The sequence below is a fragment of the Pteropus medius genome, unplaced genomic scaffold (genome assembly GCF_902729225.1).
Source record: "Pteropus medius unplaced genomic scaffold, Ma_sr-lr_union100, whole genome shotgun sequence".
In the NCBI taxonomy this organism is placed as follows: domain Eukaryota; kingdom Metazoa; phylum Chordata; class Mammalia; order Chiroptera; family Pteropodidae; genus Pteropus; species Pteropus medius.
In genome coordinates, this window is record NW_024352149.1 from 1600471 (window position 1) to 1616432 (window position 15962).

Sequence of the window (15962 nt, forward strand, 5' to 3'; positions counted from 1 at the left end):
TGCACCGGTCACGGCATCTTCCCTTCACGGCTCAGATTAATAGATGATAAATAAAACGCTCTTCAGAAAATTACCTCTTCCAATGTACTAAATGAGACCCTGGTGCCTTGTAAGAGTTGATTTCCATCACTGCAAAAATTAATCCGCATATAGTAAGCAATCTACTCCTTGAGAGAAATTGTGTTAAGATCATAGCCAATATTTTTCAAAAAGGGGAAATTTCTCTTGTGAACTACACCACAAATGGAATCTTAAAACAGAAACATTTTTTTTCTTTCACTCCAGATACTATTTAGAAAATGAAAATTATTATCTCATATTTTCTAATAGCTAATGAAACAAAAACAATGTCAATATGTATGATTGGATTTCCTTCCAAAACCTACAACTGGTCTTTCCCATTGGTGCTTTTGGTGTCGGTAGCATATCAAAAATAAAGCCTTTTGCTAATTTTTTTTTATTCATTATGGAGAAATTATTTTTTTGAAGTATAAACCAGAATGGATGAAAAGTGAAGGAGAATGGATGTTCTGTCAGAGTGATTTCTGAGCAAAAAGCACATTGGGACACCACTGGCCAGAATCCATTCGTCAATGCTCTGTCTTATGTAAACTCAGCCATTTCACCTCAATGTCAGGGAAGAACTTAAGGGGATTCTAGGGATCCATAAAAGATCAGAACTGTACAACTAGGAGGGCATAAAACCTGGGAAATGAATAGACCCCTGGAGTGTCAAAAGCACCCATGGGAAAGACCAGTTGTAGGTTTTGAAAGGAAATCAAATCATACATACATTTTAGGTTCTCTAAGAGAAATATTCATTTATTTATTCATCCTATAATTCACCAATATTTGCCGAGCACTTTATTTGTGGCAGGTACTGTACTAGGCTACGGGGATAAAGAGATGAGTGAGATAAAGACATTTAGCAGGGCTGCATTATGAAGGATCTTATAGGTCGAGATGAGAAATTTGGATTTTAGTCTAAGTTGCAATGGGAATGATGAAGGTTTTAGCTAAAGGAGTGATGTGATATGGTTCACATTTTAAAATACATGGGAGCAATGTCTGGAGAACAGAATGGAGTGGGAAGGTAGAATGGGTTAAGAGCTTCTCAGAAGTCTATTAGTTCAGGAATAGGAAGATGCATCTGATTAATAGGTGGGATCAAGATTCAAGTAAAGTTTAATAGCAAGAGATAATTTTTCCTTTTTACTTGAAAACCTCAGCATTTGACTTTTTCTTCCTTCATTCCTTTCTCCTTCCCTTCCTTTACTCCCTCTTTTTGAAATGGAAGAATCTCTAGTGTTTTTGCTGAATGTAAGAGAAACACAAGCTTATCATTAAAAACTGCCAAAATATATCAGTGTAGAATAAAGAATGTAAAGCTCGTTCTTTTTCCTATAATCTCATGCCAAGAAGATAACCACTGTTTATAGTTTTATGTTTTTATATCCAGGTTTTCACTACGAATGTATAAAAAAAAGAAATATACTCATTAGTAATGATGATTTGGTAAACAATCATCAGCTTTAATGAGTAAAGTTGAAGTGGCTAAATAATGACCTACAATACAAAAAGAAATCAGAAATGCATGGATGTGGAGAAAGACATATCTAGGTAATATTACTCAAAGTGTGGTCCTATGCCCACTTCAGTAATTCCTGGTTTTTAATGCCAACCTACAGAATCTCTGAGTCTGCGTTGTACCAGGCTTCCCAGATGATCCTAGTGCACACTTAATTCAAGAACCACTGACTCAAAGTATATAATTGTTGTATTAATTAAACAGTGAATAACAATTATATATATGTATATAATTGTTATATATAGTGAGAGAAATATTCATATATATATATATATATATCTTCAAAATAGCATGGCATGACAAAAAGACCTTTAACTTCCCTTTTAATAAGAAATCAATGAATTTTTTTTCTAATTGTTTAGCCACCAAAATATATTTAGAAGCAGAAAAATAACCATCCTTCCCTCTTCTGTGTAGGAGGATCTCAGTTAAGTCAACATTCCCGGCCTCTCTTCTCCCCACTTGCTCCTCCAGTGGAAAGAGGAAAGACTTAGCCAATTGGCAACTCGGGAGAAGAAGCTGAACACGCTCCCCGGTCTCTCCTGGTACTTTCTTTGGGATGACCTCCTGTCGTCTGCGTGGTTTTCTTCCTGTTCCGTCCATGCTACAGGTTTAGTAGCTATGGCTCATGGCTAAGGCAGACGGTTTATTAGGAAGCGCAAAGTTGCCAGAAAGCTAGGTCATATCCTCCTGTTCATCTTTCCGTAGTAATAAAGTAGATATTTAAACCTATTTCTGCCTGACTTCCACGTCTGTCAATTGGTTCCCCATCAAGTGGGAGGAGGGCAATGTGCTGCCTTCACTGAGCCTCAGCAGCATCTCGGTGGGTCATGGTGACCCACCATTCTCATAAGCATTTAACACAAAGTTTATCTATCTTATTTTAGTGTGGTCTTTTTCAGTGTTAAGTGGAGTCAGTAAACTCCACCAATGCCCAGAAATAAAAATATCGGCTTTTGTTTTGAAAAACAAAAATAATTGAGTCACTCCTTTTGTAGTTAGAGAATATCATTCTCCAGACCTCAAAGAAAAAATCCCCGGTTTAGAAGAAATTCTCAAGACCACATCTCAATAAATATTTCTTAATTCAGAAGAGGGAGGAGTAAGGAAGGAAGGTGAGGAGAGGAGAAGAAACGGACTCTAGCTTACCCTTACTGCTCTTTACTTTGTCATAAATACTTCTGATAGAAAGAATGTAGAAGTAGCACTTAACTTGAGTGATATTCCTGTGAGACACTACCCAGTACTCTGTAACCTTCAGCAAGCACCTAACATCCAGACAACCTTGGGCCTCTATAACCCCCAAATGCTCTTACATCACAGATGGCCTATGATCCCTTCCACTGTTTAACTTCTTCCCGCTTCTGTTTTCTTCATTAACAAAGAGTCACTCCCCTTATCATTCTTTGAACAAAGCAGAACAAATTTTAAACACTAAGTTTAAAAGTTTTCTCCCATCAAAAAAGCTTGCAATTTACCACATATGGCATAGGGAATATAGTTAATAATATTATAATAACTATTTATGGTGTCAGATGGGTACTTGATCACTTCATAAGGTATATCGATGTCTAACTGCTTTGTTGTACACCTGAAACTAATATAATATTGTATGTCAACTATAATTGAAAAATAATAATAAAAAAAAGCTCATGACTTCTCCAAAAGACCAACGACAGCAAACACAAAGTCTGCAAATTGCAGTCAATGAACAAATACTGGGAACATTAAAAGATTATAAAAAACAAACATATTTCCCATAAAAAGGCAACCTCCTGGGTGTCACAAGCTCTGGATCATGAATCAGGAGGTCTGAACTTTGGTTTCACTTTTGCTATCAATTTATGGTTTAACTTTGAGAAAGATGCATAGCATTCCTGATGGTCTGAATAATAATTTATAAAAATGAGTTATAATCATTGACCCAACAAACTGCTCAACACTTATTACTATGAGTGGGGCGACATAGAAATAACACTAAACTAGGGGATCTTAGGAGAATTACTTCCAGTCTCTGGGCTTAGAGTCTCATGTAAAATGAGGAAAGACAGATGTGAATCTCTTTAACGTCCCTTGTTTAAAAGTCTAGAACACAAGTAACATTCCCGGAGAAATTAATCAGTTGTTTTCCTGTATCTATGATGCTATCATGTGTGACTGTTGGAGCAGAAGTGGGTGGCAAACTTTGCAAAGCTAATACTCTGGAATTACTTTTAAAATATAATTAAGTGGCAGAAACCTTCTATTCAGAATCAAAGTACTCTTAGAAGAGATAAGATGTAGAAGATAGTATAGTGCTTTAGCTAGAATAATGGCCATGAAATGTTATTGTGTACTTTAATAACTAGTATTTAAAAAATTCTTTCAGTTTGACTTCTCTAACTGATGAGTTTTCTTAAAAAACATCCTCATTGCCTCAATAATGTCTCTTGGATTTCTGTATGAAAATGTTCGTTTCTTTGCCCCAAGATATCAAAGATGTCTTGTCAGCTTAAAAGATGGTTGGTGCAGACCTCAGAGTGAGCCCCTGGTGTTTATTTAAATAGGGTTTTCGATTTGCAAGCAATTAGCCATTCATGACATATGACACTGTAACTGATGTCATCAGAGCAGTTAATTGAGTGTACTAATGCACATGACACTCCATGATGCAAGGGACTCAAAGCATAAACATATTTCCTGGTTTCTGGGTACCACAAATTTAATACCTTGGCGGAAATTCATCACAATCTGATTATGAATTAGGCAATGACCCCTTTGAAGAACGCAAACTGCTAGTTTGCCAAGAAATTTGATTTGCTATTCCTAGCCTTTACTTTCTGCAATATTTTCTACAACCTCAATTAAATGAATCAGCTCTGCTACAGCCACTAGTTTATAGTGATTAACAAAAATAGGCCAGTGGGTTTGTTTTGAGCTTATTTCTATTTCAGCCTTAAGCACAGGAAGTCTACGTAATGAGCAGCTGCTTAGAATTAGACCTTGACTTGATCAAGACTGTGGCAGATATGCAAGGTGATTAGATGACATCTTTCTCTTTGTCCCTCTATGAGGCTGGGGAATGAAAAAGGGAGCACAGGGTCAGTGGAGAGCACAGATTCTGGGATCAAGCAGATCTGCACGCAAATCCTAGTCCCGCAACTCACTAGCTGAGACCTCTGACGGTAGGCTCAACCCTCTGAGGCCCGCTGCCCTCATCCGTAATTACAGAGAATAATTCCTGCTTCAAAGAGTTGTCATGAAGATTTAATGAAAGAAACTCATAGTAAGCTCTCTATTAATACCAGGCTCCTTCTCTCCACATCCCCTTCCCACTCTCAGTACTTCCCATTGCTGTCTGGATGGATGGATGGGTGGATGGATCCTTTCCTTCCTTCCTTCCTTTCCTTCCTTTCCTTCCTTTCTTCCTTCCTTCCTTCCTTCCTTCCTTCCTTCCTTCCTTTCTCCCTTTCTCCCTTTCCTTCTTCCTTCCTTCCTTTTCCTTCCTTCCTTCCTTTCCTTCCTTCTTTCCTTCTTCTTTCCTTCCTTCTTCCTTTCCTTCCACAACTATTTCTTATCAGTCATGCTCATATGTGCTTTAGACACTGGCTAATATTATATCTAACAGGCACCAGACACTGCCCCTGCCCTCGAACTCTTAGTATTAAGAGGGGAAGATGACTAATAAGCACATGGCTGGATGGGGGTGGTGGGGAGCACATGGAAGGAACATTTAATCCAGACTCAGAGCAAGCAAAGCTTAGACTGAACTGACAGTGAGCAGTAGGTGACAGACGGCTGTACACGAGAACATCAGACGTAAAAGTCCAGAGGCAAGAGAAGGCCCTGGAATACAGGTGGTCTGCAAGGCTGCAGGTAGGGCACAAAAAAGAAATTGTAGGAAATGAGATTTGAAGTAGGCAGAAGCCAGAAGTAATTTGCAGACCTTACTGAGGAATTTAAACTTTACCCAGAGGGCAATTAGGGGCAATTACAGGGTTTTAAGTAGAGAAGAAGCAGAATACAATTTGTGTTTTAGAAGGATGGTGGAGGAAGTATAGGAGATAATCAAGATAGTGAGGCCAGATATGAGGCCTTTGAAGAACTCCAGTTGAAAGATGGTGGCAGCCAGAACGAGAATAAGAATTTTTATTATCCCTTCTTAAAACTGAGGACAGCCCTGGGAAGTTCTGTGAAGTTTCTAGCTAGGCAAATAGGCTCCCATTTTTTCTACCTTGCTTGCTGTTAACAGTTTGTACACACAAGTAATTGCCATTATCACTTATGTATTTCCTTTGCGACTCATGGTATTTAAGGTAGAGTATGGTCCAGCTGATGATTGCTGCGGAGTCAGTCACCTTTCCAGGCGGTGACCAATGTTTTGTTTCTGTGTCAGGAGAACCTTTTTGAAAAAACTACCTTAAAACCAAACAAAACAATAGAACAGAACAATAAAAGACTAGCCTTCTAAAGAATCTATTTGATTATGGCTAAGACTGTGCGTGTGTGTGTGTGTGGAAGGGGAGAATGTTCTGTGAATTATAACCTCCCACTTAAGTGACCTTCCCTAACTACTGCTGCTATGACTTGGGAAGACTATTAGCGTTTAATAAAACATGTCGCAGTGATGTAGTTGAAGGGCAGAGTAGTCGAAAAACTCTAATATCTTAAAAAATGTGCCGAGCCTGACATTCTCATGAGAATCTCGGGGATTTTAGAAGCAATTACGTTAAATATAATTTTACTAAACTTCAAATTAGAAGGAGTTACTCTTTGGAGGTACAAAATTTAAAAAAAAAGAATCTTATACTCACTCATCTTAAAAAATAGCCTGCAAAAAAAAAAAAAACACTTTTTTCTTCAATTTTACAGGAGAAAGGGGTTGCTCGGGGTGTAGAACTGATATTTAAAAATGTCCTTTACATCCACATAAACACAGCAACTGCTGGTTATTCATAGAGGAGCATGAGTGAATGGCAGGAGGCATCATTCTAACACTGGCAATTTTAAAAATTATTTGGACCCACAATATTTCTTTGCCTGAAAGCAGTGAAGCATGAATCCAATCCAATGAAACCAAATAGACTGGGACACCACTACTTACATATTTTTACCAAGCCTTCGACATACATACACCATCTGAACCCCATGGTTGAAGATCATAAATCCTCTTATGAGGCCCATTTGTTAATATTTGGCGTCATTTATCATCCCAAAGGGACAACTACAAAGGGAAGCACAACTGAATACAGTCGATCCATAAATGTTCACATGTTTTTATGAGGCCTCATTTAAACATAAAGGAACTTCTCTGTATTTTCTTTGTAATCCACCTCCATGCTCGTACAGTCCTTAAGAATGTGAGTCCTTAAGAACTCTCGTTTGTTGACTGCCTATTGCATATCATTCACAGTGATAAGCACTTTAGAAACAGGATTTCATTTAATTACAACAATACCATGACATGAGTATTAATTTGCAGGGCTGCTGTAACAAAGTATTACGGACTGGCAGTACAATAGAAATTGTTTTATTAACTTTTTAACATGTTTGCCTTGGTGCTCTCCATCATTAATTGTCTGTAGCTCAGGAGGCATGAAGTCCAAGATCAAGGGGTGGTTCCTTCTGAGGGCTGTGAGGAAAGGAACTGTTCTAGGCCTCTCTTTGGGGCTTGCAGAAGGCCATCTTCTCCCTGTGTCACAACGTCGTCCCTCTGTCCATGTCTGTGTATAAATTTTTTAAATTTTTTATAAAGTCACTGTTCACACAAGATTAGGGCCCATCCTGATGCTTTGTTTTAGCTTAAGTACCTCTATAAAGATCCTGTCTCTAAATATAGTCATTATCAGGTACTGTACTTAGGACTTCAAAATATGAAAATTATAGGGGACACAATTCAGCCTAGAAAATAGGTATTACATTCCCATTTTACAGATGGGGAAATTTGGGCTTGGAAAACTCAGAGCCAGAAAGAGAGTAAGTTTTGAAGCGACTATTCCCCTGGGTCTGAGTCCAGAGAGCAAGCTCTCATCCACCACCCTAAATTTCTCTCCAGCCCTGACTCTACCCCTTAGAACATTCCATCCCACCACGCCTAGCCTCATCATTGGTATGAAAGTGCATCAGCTGATGAGACAGTATGAAAAAATATTTTTCCACCAGATGTAAGGAGAAATGTAATCAAAGTCACCTTGAAAGCTTGTGTTCATGATCTACTTAACATGGCATGGTAATAAGCATCTTAGAAACAGAATATAAGAGAACTTGACCTTGTAATCTAGGAGCCTTCAATTAATGATGGACAGCACCAATGCAAACAAATTCAAAAGAGAAATGATAAGAGCTGAATAAATGCCTATGTTAACTAGATAATGAAAAGATTTACATTAAACAAGAGCAAAGAGATGAGTAAGGCCAGAAGGAAGTTAAGAAATCTCACATTTAGATTAGGCTGGTCTGAAGGAAGTTTTCATCTCTCTTCCTGTTATTCAAGAACAACCGTGGGAAGGATTTCAGGAGCCTTGGAAAATAGCTCAAATTTTTTTTTTCTGAATTTATTTTTCAAGCCCATTACAGTTTTTTACATATTTCACTCATGTTCACCTTCAGCAACATGTTACTGTTCCAAATTTTGTAAACATAGTTTCAAACAAAATGGCATTTCCACAGAAAATTTGAATGATCTGTCATAAAAATGAAGTCTAACGTCAACTCTTATAAAAATTTGGTTCTATATTAAACATCAAAATTAGCTGAAGAGACGTCTTGCTAAGTTTTTCAGTCACTTAAGAGCCAATCAAAAAAATCTTCAATATCCTGACCAATGTATACACACCAGAATATGATCATAATGAGCATGATAGGCAGGTGAATAACACCTCATTAATAAGTAAAACTTCTGTTACTCAAGTGACACAATATCGGCCAGAACTGTCTGGTCAAAGTTGGCTTTAACTGAAGTTTGCACACAATCAAATTTAGTCCATATTATATCAGAAGTTAATCTGGACAAAATTAAAAGCTAATTGATGATACACTTTAACACCAATGATAAACAGTGTAAACCTCTAAATAGCTTTCCCACCCACAGAGTTACCCACAGGGGTACAGAGAGTGAAAAGATAGTCATCTATTTTAGCACTGTCTCAATGACTGACGTACACTGAAAACCCTAATTTCAGCCTGTATGTTCAGGCACAGTGAATCTGAATATTGTTTTTTCCCATTCTTTCACTAACATTTGTCAAAAGGTAAGCATCACTGGTCCAAGCCACAGTCATTACCAAATAATAAAAATTTCTTATAATGCAAAATTTGTCAAGGAAGTGCATGTGCATAAATGTACACACGCACACATATTTTAATGCATTCAACCCAGGAAACGGCTTTAAGTTCAGGTATGTAAAGGAATGCGATATACAACTATGGACCATGAAAAATAAAATATAGAAACAAGCATCCAGAAACCATCTTCCCTATTTCTCTGGGTGGGACAATTCAGCCAGTGGAAAATTCAACCCACTAAATGGCCTAACAATGGGGTCTTATCTTTGGAAACCATAGTATTGCCCTCAAACAATAATAAATTTTCACCATTTCTCCAATCTCACTGAAAAGCACAGTGACACAATTCCAATGCATATGTAAATAACTACTAAGCAGTAGATAATTATGCCCAAATCAATAACTGGACAGCTGAGTTACTCTATGTCAAAACCCAGGCAATTCAATGAAAGCTCCCCAGAGGAATAGTCTCAGTTGTAATGGTGAATTTTGCTGTTACTTTCTCATTTTGATTGATTAATACACAATGCACCTTGGCATATTTTCTATTTTGAATGCAAAACACTGGTAACACATGAGAAGACACAGTTGAATTCTCTTACGATTTCTTAATGGAATTTTCCTTTGATCTTTCAGAAACACAGCAAAAATTTTAAGTTTTGTACCTTTAAAAAGATTTCGCTTTGATAATCTAAAATAATATGCTAGCCTAAAGCAGGATGACTATTTAAAGGATAGATGCATCAAGGAATTTCCAGCAAATTATTTCTTTTATGATGTCAAAAGAGGAAATTAATAATAATTCTTGGAGATGCATAAATCTGACACTATAACTGTAGAGACTGCTACATTCATTCACATGCATTCGTGGAGGATATTTACATATTCTCTGCTGAGACAGTGCATATAATGTTTGCAGACTTCAGAGGGAATGGTTGGTATATAAGAGAAAAAACATACGAAGGGCATTCAGAACAGTAAACCATATTTCATTGGGCAATGGTGGGATTTGGTTCCTACTCCAGTGTCTTACTCTGTCTTACAAGGTTCACTTCAATCTTACTGGTCCAGTGGAGAGAATTCTAACATCTTTTTATACCCAAGTGTTCCAATCTTTCTCTCCTAAATCACTGCTCACAAGCCCCATCTCACTTTCTCAGTGCCAACAGCCATATTTACTCGTGACAAAATGTGGTGTTTCGTGCTGGGTGCCTCATGGGGAAGACAATTTCATTTAACTGCCGTGCTCCTTCAGCAACACAAGTGACGTGACTCAGGGAGGTGATCTGAGTTCTATCAGCTGATCCTCAAGGAGGAACAACAGCACAGAGTCCACCAAGCACCTTTGCCTTCTTGTCCTCAGAGAAATGCACCATCATGTGGAAATGTGGATGACCAAACTCCTAAGTGCACTGAACATTTATTTCTATTTCATCATTTCTTTTTTAAATTCTAGGCTTCCTTCTCTCTTTTGGCTACCATTTGAAATTATGGACTAAATGTGTTTTGATCCTTATCATTGTCAAGTTTGAAGCGATCTGGGAATCTTTTTCCCAAGGTCATCATCACACAGAAAAGCAATATATTTTTCCAACCTTCCCAACCCTCCACCCCCATAACTTATCACAGTCTATTGTTCTGATTGGAAATATAATTTGTAATTGCCTACAAATTAAATATAGAATTTAAATTTCTCTTCTGAGATTACTAGAGTAGTCCGATCTGTTTTGCTTTAGTTTCTATTTGACATGAATATTTAAATGTATTTTTCTCATTAAAAAGATGATGAATGGAGAACAGAATTCAATGGAGTTATACCCAATAAAATGAGAAGAGTTTGGACAATAATTAGTAGTAGGGATATTTTTTCCAGAGAATTAAATATTCAGAGCTTATGTGTGCCTCCTATCATAGATAAGAGCTTCTTTTTATCTCATGATTCTTCTTATAAAATATTAAAACTAAGCTGTTTCTGAAGAGTTTAATATAATGTAGAAAAGCCATGTACACACGGGTGTGTTTCCAGGTGCTGAATTTTCAGAGGGGACGCACATCGTTTCAGAGCACCACCGCCCACATGGTGCTTTCCATTTCAACCTCGTCGTGATGAAGATGGGTTCGCTCACTGGGAATATGCTTATGTTCCTCTCCTTGATATGAAAACGCTGCCCTTTCAACTTCTCTCAGCCACTATAAAAGAACCACCTTTTATTCTCCCTCACTATCTCTAAATTGTGCCACTTAAAACATTTCCTTGGGTATGTTTCGTGGTCTCTAGCTGAGTAAAAGGAGATTGTGATTTGGCCTTTGTAGCTCAAGTCTCTTACCTACTCGCGTCTCCCAAATAAAACAAATAAAAGGGGGTTAGAATAATCAGACAACATGTAAACCAAGGTCTTCTTCCGTGCTCTGAGGTTTTGCTTGATAAACATGCGCTTGTGTGTGGAAATGTGTTCTATCATTAATTAACATCCTTAACAGTAGGGCATTGTTTTAGCTCTGCAGACAAATGAAAGAACTAAAATGAAGTCTATTGAAACCAAATCTAAGATTAAATATCTAAGATCTACCAGAGGGTAGAGGGTAGCAGGGAGGGGTGAGAGGGAGGTAGATGGGGTAAAAGGGTCAAATATGTGGTGACAGAAAGAAATTTAACTATGGGAGGTGAACACACAATGTAGATATATATATATGCCTTACCGTTAAAAAGTACAGCTGGAATTTATCGGACTTCATTAACCAATGTCACCATAAAAAATAAATAAATGAGTGCCAGTATGTGGGGAAAAAAAATGCTCAGCTCAAACTTACAGGATTTCATTAACCAATGTCATCATAAAAATTAATTAATTAGTCTACGGCCATGCCACCCTGAACAAGCCCGATCCCGTCTGATCTCGGAAGCTAAGCAGGGTCGGGCCTGGTTAGTACTTGGATGGGAGACCACCTAGGAAGACTAGGTGCTGTTGTCATAAAAACATTTAATTAATTAATTAATTAAAAATAAATATACAAATTCAAAAGCACGAATGAATGAATGAATGAATGAATGAATAAAAACTACCTAAGGTTAAAGTAGAAGTGAATCAACAGACAAGTTATGACCACATTATGAGTAGAAACACAAAACTCAAAAGAACAGGTTCCCTTAAGGTCTTTTCAGAGTTACCTATCTTCAGCTTCTGGTTACCTGGCCAAGGGAACAAACTCTTTAGGGCCTGGTAATAAAATAGAATTCAAGATGGGAAAGAGAGAGGTCTGTATGTAAATGTAAATTTTCTAGGACACATATACACATGCTTCTAAGCCTCATCAGAAGACAGTAGCTCCACTGGTCCACCATTAATGAGGTCATTCAATGAAACAAAATCAAGAGCCCTTAGTACAATTAACAGCGAGAAAGCTTGTATCTGACCAAACTTGCGATATTAAATACTAAACATCTGGCCACAAAATGGTAGATTTTCCCGTTACTTGTACAGGGACTACTCAGTTCTCTAGCTTTCCAATTATTTTTTCAACCTCAGTATCTCTCAGCAATAATCTTCACAGACCGTAATTTTCATTAGCATGCTTCATCTTTAACTCTATAGAAAATCTTTTATCACTCAAAGTATTTATTGCCTCTCTTCTATAAATCAGTCCAAACATATGTCACTTCTTCTGTATTATTCTGATCATATTCAAATGTTCAACAACCTTCCCAAATGCTCCATAGCTTCTCATTTACAGTTTCAAAACTTTGCACCACTGAATTTTACCTGGGGGGTCCCGTATCATTGCCCATTTTTAAGTTGGATTCTTCAAGTCTAGACATAATTTAAAAATAAATGAACTTCTCTACAGATTTCTTCCATTTATTTCTATAATGATTTTCCCTCCATTCATTCTATAAGTAAGTTTCTGTTTTCCATCTTTCAAGCTCTATTTTATTCAAAGCTGTCATGGAGTTGAGATCGACTAGGTGTTGATAAGCATTTCCAGGATACCTTAATTTTATTATCTAAAAATAAATGATTGCAACAAGTGATCAAAATGAACACTTTTGTTTTAATATATATAATTAAGTTTTAAAAATAGTTTATATTTTCTATATAGTTGTTTTATTTAATGTGCATATATGTATTCATATATACTTTTGAACCTATTATATAATATGCTTATCTCAGCACTTACAAATATGTATAGCATTTATAAATATCTAATTCTTTTTCTTTTATCTTGACCTTTAGTTAGGATTTGAGGCCCCCCAGATAATGGTTTAATGTTTATTATAATAATAAATGTAATTATTATTCTGCTTTACCTTCTAACACAGAGACCATGGAAACAAGTTTCAGTGAAGTTTTCAGGAAGGAACCAGCTCATTTTGCTTAGTTGAACCTGTAAGATTTCAGGATCCTTTTCTACCAGCCAGAAAGAATTATAACCAGACACCTTACCAAGACTCTTGCTCCTATCTGATTTATCTTCTTTTTCAATCACATAACCTTTATTCAATATCTTAGGGCTATGTTCTGCTGGTACTTGCTTTGGTTTTAGTGACCATGTTAGCCAGAAATATAATTTAATCTGTGATTTCAATTTCCCACCAGCGGATCACATTTGCCATCATTCTTCCTGATAATATTGTTTTAAAAATATGCCAGTTGCACTTTATTCTGTGACATCATAGGGCCTTCTTCTAAAAGAATGTGGCACATACTTCTAACGTATACCATCTACATCTTCCAGAGATCATCATGTTTCGCAGAATGATCACTTAGGTCCATATGTTTGCTGCTATGTAAGTAAAACACAGAGATGCAGAGAAAAATATGAAGCTGTAATGCTAGCTCACATGGGGAGACTCACCTATCACAGTGGTTTAGAACATGACGGGGACAGGAGAAATAGGCCTAAGTATCTGAAAAAACTGAATTTGGATTTCTAGACTCCCTAGCATTTTAATAAGACACATGGGGAAAGAATCTCCAGCATGCACTTCCTCTACTGTTTAAAAGCTCTGTGCCCAAGCTTAATCTCAAAACCTAATTACACAGACTCAGTTTTCTCATCTCTAAAGAGAGCAGTGATTCTCAACCAGGATAATGCAGGATCAGATAGGACAGAAGAGCCTTAAAAATTACATTTATCTTTATAATATAACCTCATCTTTTGAAAAAAGTTTTATTGTTTTAATAATACAAACTAAAGAAGTTGAAGGCTAAAGATAATAAAGGCAAGGTTTTTGTTTTGTTTTGTTTTTTGGGTTTTTTAAAATCAAAAGAGTCTGGATTTAAAATAGCTAAAAAAACAGTGAACTAAATTCCCTTCCAGATCTAAGACCTACAATTTCCCCCTCCGGAGAATATATTGCATTTGGCACTGAACTTGAAAGGGCTGGATATTTCCTGTAATTAGTACTGCATATCAGCAGTAATAATGAATTTCAATCTTGCTTTGATTAAATATAAAACATTTCATTCAAATATTAGTCAAACACACAGATAACACAAACATCCGTTCAGATTCTTGTATGAATTGGCTTCTCCTAAACTCAAGCAGTCCCAGAGTACCCCAAGCCTGCTAATCTTCAATCATGTCATTCACATCCTTAAACGTTTTAAAGAATTTCAACTTGCTAGTTAATAACTTGCTAACAATATGCATCCTGTTTACCTTAAAATCACTCCCAAAAGGAAAATAGGCTTCAGACTAGCCTCATGTGGACTATCTCCCCTGTGAATAAAACGTTTCACACTCAAACATTTAGTGTTTAAAGATCAGGACTGTTAGTTAAATGAAATCTGGTGTGAAAACTATTTGCATTTTTAACATCATCAGAATTTCTTTCACCCCCAACTGTTTAGTTCACTGCTTCTATGATTATAATTAGCAAGAGAGGGGGGTGGGGAAGTCATTTTATTCAATGTTAAATGGCATTCAAGAATTCTCTGAAGAAACACAGAACAAGTGGGTGGGGCAAGAGGGCCAGAAGAGCCTTAGATAGAGAGAAGACATCCTCTCTGCGTGAAGTGCAGTGTCTTATTAAAACAACAGTGTACTGTCCCACGTGTATCTAGTATTCAATTCATTCTAGTGAATATTCTAGTAATAGTCATCCAGTCCTTGCTTAGTGCCGTTGCACTAGGTGATGAAGGCTACCAAGTTACGAAGAACGAGGAGTTTATAATTGAAGGACTGGGCAGAAAGTTTACCTCTAACTTTGGGTAAACAAGATTCTACTATGTATTTGCTAGTAATCAGGATCGATGCACTGTGTCTCCAACCTCCTCTAATACCGCCTCGCCCGTGCTCACCAAGTTCCAGCCACACCTGCTTCCTTTCTGTTCTCCATACATGCTGAACTGACATCCACCTCTGAGCCTTTGCACTTTGCAGATCCCTCCACTGAAAGCCCCTGCTGGGTGTCTCCCTTCCTTCATTGCTCAGTCCTCAAGTTACCCCCTTGGAAATATGTAGAGCATCTATTTTTATCTCCATCCTGTCATGAGTTTCAATAATCTGGTTTATTTGTTTACCTGCCTCTCTCCACAAGACTATAACTGGGTCCATGCAGGGACCTCCAGAGGAGGTCACTTCGAAGCTGAAAAAACAAGGAGTTAGCTGGAGAACAAAGGTGAAAGGAGAGCAGTGCTTTCAAGGAAAGAGAATACGAGATATAATTTACAGATTCATTTATGCATAGAAATATGAAGTGAATAGGCTATGTGCTCTGAAATAAGAGACTTACTCTCAATATTTTTCTCTTTCAATCTCTGCCCCTGTGGCCTTGTTACTGCCTAAAATACCCACAAACACAGGCAGGACTACTGATAGAACACACCCTGCATGGGAATTCCCCACTGACTCTGTTATATGCACATTAACTCATAGAGTCCAATCCACCTTACAAGCCCCATGAGGTGGAGACTGATATACAAAATGTTAAATAAACTGTCCAAAGTCACTCAGCTAACAGAACAGAGTGAGATTTCCAGCACAGATGAGTCAAACTCCAGAGCTCTGAATCACTGAGCTGGACACCTCTCCTCTGTATTAGGGCATTGAAGGTCCCTAACAAAATGCCAGAATGTTATAGGGAGGCATGAACCCCAGAACTCCTGGG

The 15962-nt window shown here is 37.3% G+C and overlaps 1 protein-coding gene and 1 non-coding gene across 2 annotated transcripts in view; one reads left to right on the top strand and one right to left on the bottom strand.

Annotated features, from left to right (window-relative positions):
• SAMD5 (sterile alpha motif domain containing 5) overlaps positions 1-15962 on the bottom strand; it is a 357304-nt gene that overhangs the window by 175659 nt on the left and 165683 nt on the right. The window lies entirely within an intron of this gene.
• On the top strand, positions 11705-11823 carry LOC120589425 (5S ribosomal RNA). The gene has a single exon (XR_005649488.1). It is a non-coding gene; the product is annotated as a 5S ribosomal RNA (ribosomal RNA).